The following is a 7,324-nucleotide window of genomic DNA, read 5'->3' as shown; positions in this document are numbered from 1 at the left end:
GCAGGACCTCAGTTCCAACGAAGAGACGGTAGGGATTACTCACTCATTTTGTTCAGATTTCCAAGGAATGCATTTGTGGGAGTCATCATCGATCCAAGCACATGCTCAAACGTTGGACATGCAAAGTTGCAGATTCCACCATGGGACGGCCAGTGAGCTGAATCATATCAGCGTACAGAAGTGGCCAGAGCCGAGCCATGGGTCAGGAATTGCAGCCAGTTCTCAGGGCCTCAAAGCTCGTGTTCCCCGAGAAAAGACCAGAAGGTGAGGGTGTAGCCCCGGTGCACACGTTCCCGTCGCCAAACCTTTAGGTTTAGCAAAGAAGTGTCACTTACCGCAACAAGGGTTAAAGCAGGATCCTCATGGAATGCACGCCAGGACCCCTCCGAGACTCCTTCGCCTGGCCGCGCCTTCCCAAGCCGTCCTCCTTTCAACGGGTATCAGGGATTATACGGATGGCCCCAGGCTGCTGCTGGCATTCTTTCCCTGGCATTCCACCTGGCTCGGGGGAGAGAACACACGCAGGCTTGAGGAAGGTGCACGGGTGCAGCGAGGGAAAGGTTGATACCACCCAGTGATGTGTGGTCTATCTCTCCTCAACATTTCATTTTCTGTCCATCTTGCCTGTGTGTACGCACCCAAACGTGATAGCATCGTGGCACAGGCGCCTTCAGAGCGTGCGGCCATCAAGACAAAGAGCGCCGCCGACCAAGAACACCCTGGTCTCGGGCCCTGAAATTCCTCTCCTGAGCAATCTGCCCTGCATCACAGCAAAACGATGTCTTCCTGATCCCCTGAGACACCCTCAGGACAACTGGGCCCCCTCAGCCTAAGAGCAAGTGCCCTCTTTGGCAACAAACACGCCCTTGGCACTTATGTTTCCACACAGTGGACACACCCTCAAGGGGAGAGATCTTCCACAAGGGAAGGGCCCTTGGCCGAATATGACGACCTCCATCAAAAGCGGCTCGTAGGGACCCGTGACAAAGGGCACCTGAGGAACCCCTGGACTGATCAAGGGAGACTCACCAGCAGGCATACTTCCTGGTCTCCTGCCAAGCCAGAGGAACTTCCTAGGACCGCAACCAAATCTAAGGGCAAGGGAGCCATTCCAATGCCCAAAGTGGCGGGTCAAACCCTTGCAGCAACTGGGTATCTTATCGTAGCACCTTGCACATTGTCTTTCTTCCCTTCAAGGACAAGACCTTGGAGAAACCATGAGACCCAGGTCCTCCAGAAACAACGTGTCACCCACAGCCGTGCAATGAGGGGACGCCTCCAACATCCTGGACACTTGAACCAGCATGACTTCTCTGGCTTGAAGCCATGCATGCTGGAGATCACAGGCTCGCAGCACCAGAAGGCGGCAGGACAAAATGACCCCTGCAGCACACATTCACTCCAGCCCTTAAACCTGTAGCATTTCCTTGGCAGCCAACTCGCTTCTTTCTGCATGGTTGGGCCCAAAGCCCTCCGGGAAGAGCTTCAAACCTCAGGGAATGCTATGCCGACTGAGTATAGCAATGACGCTGGGCTGTCCTAAGGAACACCTTAACATCCTCAACATAGGGCAAGGAGGCCACACAGGGACAAAACATCCCAACGGCTCCAAATCGGGCCCAGTGAGAAGACACCATACTGTGCCGTGAAAGAACCATTCACTGGAACAAGGACCCGCCGTGAAGCACATTGAGAAAGGAGAGGAAAAGGTTGGGATGGTCCGTGAATGTGCACCTGTATTCCTTCCCTACACGGGATTCCAATTGCTCCTGAAGATATCCCAAAAGAGTTCCGGGAACCCTATGTCCACCGACCATCAATCCACCCAACAGGAAGCCTGTGCGCTTAGCCAACACTCTCACGTGTATTTCCCGCTCGCCTTGCCTTCCTCTCTCCACCAGGATCCAAACGAATCCACCCCTCACCTAAGTAGCTTGATATCCCCTGGATTTGCCTAAGGCATTTTCCAACCTCTCCACACACAACACACAAGCAGGACACAACCCAAGGAGGAGCCAACGGCATCGCCCAAATCCGTGGGACGGTGGCCCATTTGATTTCCCCTGACCATCAGGGCAAACGTAAACTACATCCCACCTCCCAAGCTGAACATGACCTAGAAGCCTGGCCTGGCCAGGACTCCTTCTCTGACCCTGAGTGCAGAGACTTCTGTTTCCTTGTGGGAACAAGGCAACGACCTGAGCTCGAGGGTGGCCTGTAGATCTCGAGGGCAAGCCAGAGGAGTACCAGTGGCTCACGCTTCCTTTCATACCCGCATGCTGACCGCTGCAGGGGATAGCAGTTTTGGCTAGACTCAGGTGCCCAGAGACGTCAAGTTGTCCTTAGCCCCCCCACGTAGAGGGACATCCCAGGCTCCTCTCCACATGGCTCTTTCTGCACGAGAAGCCCGCCACCCTCAACTTGAACAATGTTCCTGTGCGAGCCCACAGTAGCAAAAGCGACATGGACTTCTCCCTAATTTTACTTTGGGAGCCACGTGCTGGACCTCAGTTAGGATGAGAAGATGGTAGGTATTGCTCATTCATTTTGTTTAGATTTCGAAGGAATGCATTTATGGGAGTCATTACCGATTCACGCAGCTGCTCAAAGGCTGGACGTGGAAGTCACGGACTGTCAGCAAGCTCAATCCTCTCAGCAGTAGGGAGCGGCCAGACTCGAGCCACGGGGCAGACAGTGCACCCAAGTCTCAGGGCATCGGAGCTCGGGTGCCCCAGGAAGCGCCCGGAATGTGACTGTGTAGTCTCGCCGCACAAGTCCCCGTGGCCAAACATCTAGGTTTCTTCAAAGAAGTTCCGTTTACCCCCACAAGGTTTCTACCAGGAACCTTGTCAAGCCAGAGACTTTGCCCTTGGGTCGTACAGAAAGCTATTGGCATTGGAGATATTCCAATGCCCAAACTGGCAGGGCAAACCCTTGCAGCAACTGGGTAACTTGCCCTGCCACCTTGTATTTTCACCCCCGGGCCCGTCAGTGACATGACCGCGGAGAAACCTGAGACCCATTCATTGGTTCAGAGTTCCAAGCAGTGCATTTATGGGAGACATCAGCAATCCACCTGCTCAAAGGCTGCACGTTCAAAGTTGCAGGCTCCACCGCAGGGCAGCCAACGATCTCAATCATGTCAGCAGTCAGGAGCGGCCAGAGCCGACCCACGGGGCTGCAAATGGAGCTAAGGATCATGGCATCGGATATGGGGTGCCACTGGAAGAGCCAAGAAGGTGAGGGTGTAGTCTCCGGGCACAAGTCGCCGTGGCCAAACATCTAGGTTTCTGCAAAGAATTTCCACTCACCACCACAAGGTTCCTACGAGGATCCTCAAGTACTTCCCGCCAAAATCACTCTGAGACTCTTTTGCCTCGACGTGCCTCAACTTGCCGCACTGTCCTCACTTCTCCAGGTACCATGGACTATACAGAGGGCCCCATGCTGCTGCAGGTGTTTGTTCCCGGGCACTCCACCACCTGCCTCAGTGTGACAGAACACAGGGATGTTTGAGAAAAGTGAACGGGGGCACAGAGGCAAAGGGTGATACCGCCCAGCGATGTGCGCTCTATCTCCCCTCAACATTTCATTTGCAGCCCATCATGTCTGTGTGTCCACAGCCAAACGTGAATGCTTCGTGGCACGGATGACTTCAGAGTGCACGGGCATCAACACAAAGAGCACGGCCGTCCATCAAACCCCTGGTATGGGCCTTGAACTTCCCCGCATGAGCCGCCTCCCAACCGACACAGCATAGGGATGTCACCCTGAACCGCTGAGACACCCTCAGGGGAAATGCGATTCCTCAGCGTAAGAGCCACTGCCCTCTGGGGAACCAAACCACTCCTGGCGCATACGCTTCCACACAGTGGACTCAACCTCAAGGGGAAATGTGGTCCCTGAGATCTTCCACAAGGGAACGGCCCTTGGCCAAATGGGACGACCTCCAACAAAACAGGTTGTAGGGACCGGTGACAAAACGCACCAGAGGAACTCCTGGACTGAACAATGGAGATTCACCTGTAGCCATAATTCCTGGCCTGCTGCCAAGAGTGGCAACTTACCCTTGGCCCACACACAAAGCTAATGGCATGGGAACCATTCCGATGCTCAACGCGGCGGGGAAACCCTTGCAGCAATGGTGTAACTTGCAGTGGTGTCTGGTACTTTCACACTCTGGGCCCATCAGTGACGTGACATTGGGGAAACCGTGACGCCCAGGTACTCTGCAAGCAACTTGTTACCCACAGCCATGCAACAAGAGAACCCAGACAACAGCCTAGACACTTGAACCGGTATGACTTGTCTGGCCTGTGGCCAGGCTCGCCGGATACCACAGTTTCGACGCACCAGCGGGTGGCAGGAAAAATGACACCCAGGCCACACATCCTCTCTTGCCCTTAAAACTGTAGCCTTTACTTGGCCGCCGACTCCCTTGTTTCTGCATGGTTGCGCCCAATGTCCTCCTGGTAGAGCTCCAATCCTCAGGGAATGCTATGTGGGCCGGGTATAGAAATGATGCTTCGCTGTCCTCAGGAACACCTTCACGTCTTCAACACAGGGGGAACGTGGCCAGACAGGGACAAAACACCCCAAGGCCTCCAAATCGGCCCCCATGAGAAGACAGCATACTGTGCCATGAAGGCAACCTTTCGCTGGACAAGGACCCGCCATGAAGCAAATCAACCAAGGAGAGGAAAGAGGCAGGACAGTCCACAAATGTGCTCCCGTATTCTCTCCCTACACGTGCCTCCAGATGCTCCTGAGGGAATCCCAAATGTGTTCCGGGAACCCCATGGCCACCGTCGATCTATCCACCCACCAGTAAACCTGTGGGCTTAGCCAGCCATCTCACGTCTCTCTTTCACTCGCCTTGCCTTACTCTCTCTCCACCGGGATCCCAACGTGTCATGGCAAGATGCCAGAGCCACCCCTCACCAAGGAAGCTTGCCGTGACCAAGCTTGACTAAGGCATTTTCCAGCCCCTTCACACAGCACACACAAGCAGGACACAACCCGAGGAGGAGCCATCAGATTGCCTAAACTCCCAGGAACAGTGGCCCATTTGATTTCTCCCCTCATCAGGAGAAACCTAAATTGAATATGGTCTCCCAAGCAGAACATGACAAAGAAGCCTGCCCTAGGCCTGGAATCCTGTTCTGACCCTGAGCCTACAGACTTCTGTTTCTTTGAGGCCACAAGGCAATGACCAGCAGGTGGGGGCAGCCTGTAGAACTCAAGCGCAGGTGGCAGAACCAGCAATGGCGCACGCTTCCTCTCCTACCTGCATGCTGAACCGTGGCAGGGGACAGCAGTCCTGGCTAGACCAAGGAACCCAGAGACGGCACGCTGTCACAAGCCTTCCCACCTGGATTGGCATCCCAGGCTCCTTTCCCAATGGCTCTTCTCCCCATGAGATGACCACAACCCTCAACTTCAACATCGTGGCTGTGGACACCCACGGCCGCAAATGCAATGTGAACCTCTCCCTACTTTCCTTTTGGGAGCCACATGCAGGACCTCAGTTCCAATGAGGAGACGGTAGGGATTTCTCACTCATTTTGTTCAGATTTCCAAGGAATGCATTTGTGGGAGTCATCATCGATCCAAGCACATGCTCAAACGTTGGACATGCAAAGTTGCAGATTCCACCATGGGACGGCCAGTGAGCTGAATCATATCAGCGTACAGAAGTGGCCATAGCCGAGCCATGGGTCAGGAAATGCAGCCAGTTCTCAGGGCCTCAAAGCTCGTGTTCCCCGAGAAAAGACCAGAAGGTGAGGGTGTAGCCCCGGTGCACACGTTCCCGTCGCCAAACCTTTAGGTTTAGCAAAGAAGTGTCGCTTACCGCAACAAGGGTTAAAGCAGGATCCTCATGGAATGCACGCCAGGACCCCTCCGAGACTCCTTCGCCTGGCCGCGCCTTCCCAAGCCGTCCTCCTTTCAACGGGTATCAGGGATTATACGGATGGCCCCAGGCTGCTGCTGGCATTCTTTCCCTGGCATTCCACCTGGCTCGGGGGAGAGAACACACGCAGGCTTGAGGAAGGTGCACGGGTGCAGCGAGGTAAAGGTCGATACCACCCAGTGATGTGTGGTCTATCTCTCCTCAACATTTCATTTTCTGTCCATCTTGCCTGTGTGTACGCACCCAAACGTGATAGCATCGTGGCACAGGCGCCTTCAGAGCGTGCGGCCATCAAGACAAAGAGCGCCGCCGACCAACAACACCCTGGTCTCGGGCCCTGAAATTCCTCTCCTGAGCAATCTGCCCTGCATCACAGCAAAACGATGTCTTCCTGATCCCCTGAGACACCCTCAGGACAACTGGGCCCCCTCAGCCTAAGAGCAAGTGCCCTCTTTGGCAACAAACACGCCCTTGGCACTTATGTTTCCACACAGTGGACACACCCTCAAGGGGAGAGATCTTCCACAAGGGAAGGGCCCTTGGCCGAATATGACGACCTCCATCAAAAGCGGCTCGTAGGGACCCCTGACAAAGGGCACCTGAGGAACCCCTGGACTGATCAGGGAGACTCACCAGCAGGCATACTTCCTGGTCTCCTGCCAAGCCAGAGGAACTTCCTAGGACCGCAACCAAATCTAAGGGCAAGGGAGCCATTCCAATGCCCAAAGTGGCGGGGCAAACCCTTGCAGCAACTGGGTATCTTATCGTAGCACCTTGCACATTGTCTTTCTTCCCTTCAAGGACAAGACCTTGGAGAAACCATGAGACCCAGGTCCTCCAGAAACAACGTGTCACCCACAGCCGTGCAATGAGGGGACGCCTCCAACATCCTGGACACTTGAACCGGCATGACTTCTCTGGCTTGAAGCCATGCATGCTGGAGATCACAGGCTCGCAGCACCAGAAGGCGGCAGGACAAAATGACGCCTGCAGCACACATTCACTCCAGCCCTTAAACCTGTAGCATTTCCTTGGCAGCCAACTCGCTTCTTTCTGCATGGTTGGGCCCAAAGCCCTCCGGGAAGAGCTTCAAACCTCAGGGAATGCTATGCCGACTGAGTATAGCAATGACGCTGGGCTGTCCTAAGGAACACCTTAACATCCTCAACATAGGGCAAGGAGGCCACACAGGGACAAAACATCCCAACGGCTCCAAATCGGGCCCAGTGAGAAGACACCATACTGTGCCGTGAAAGAACCATTCACTGGAACAAGGACCCGCCGTGAAGCACATTGAGAAAGGAGAGGAAAAGGTTGGGATGGTCCATGAATGTGCACCTGTATTCCTTCCCTACACGGGATTCCAATTGCTCCTGAAGTTATCCCAAAAGAGTTCCGGGAACCCTATGTCCA

The 7,324-nt window shown here is 54.6% G+C and overlaps 3 non-coding genes across 3 annotated transcripts; all 3 read right to left on the bottom strand.

The window, feature by feature from the left end:
- Positions 1-3: 3 nt before the first annotated feature.
- LOC137753239 (small nucleolar RNA SNORD116) lies at positions 4-95 on the bottom strand. Its single transcript, XR_011071421.1, has one exon. It is a non-coding gene; the product is annotated as a small nucleolar RNA SNORD116 (small nucleolar RNA).
- Positions 96-2,502: 2,407 nt separating this feature from the next.
- Positions 2,503-2,594, bottom strand: LOC137751315 (small nucleolar RNA SNORD116). The gene has a single exon (XR_011070759.1). It is a non-coding gene; the product is annotated as a small nucleolar RNA SNORD116 (small nucleolar RNA).
- Positions 2,595-5,519: 2,925 nt separating this feature from the next.
- On the bottom strand, positions 5,520-5,611 carry LOC137751094 (small nucleolar RNA SNORD116). Its single transcript, XR_011070689.1, has one exon. It is a non-coding gene; the product is annotated as a small nucleolar RNA SNORD116 (small nucleolar RNA).
- Between the last annotated feature and the right edge of the window lie 1,713 nt (positions 5,612-7,324).

Source organism: Eschrichtius robustus, chromosome 1 (assembly GCF_028021215.1).
Source record: "Eschrichtius robustus isolate mEscRob2 chromosome 1, mEscRob2.pri, whole genome shotgun sequence".
NCBI classification, from domain to species: domain Eukaryota; kingdom Metazoa; phylum Chordata; class Mammalia; order Artiodactyla; family Eschrichtiidae; genus Eschrichtius; species Eschrichtius robustus.
The sequence above is the reverse complement of the archived record's forward strand: the minus strand, read 5'-3'. Positions and strand labels throughout refer to the sequence as shown.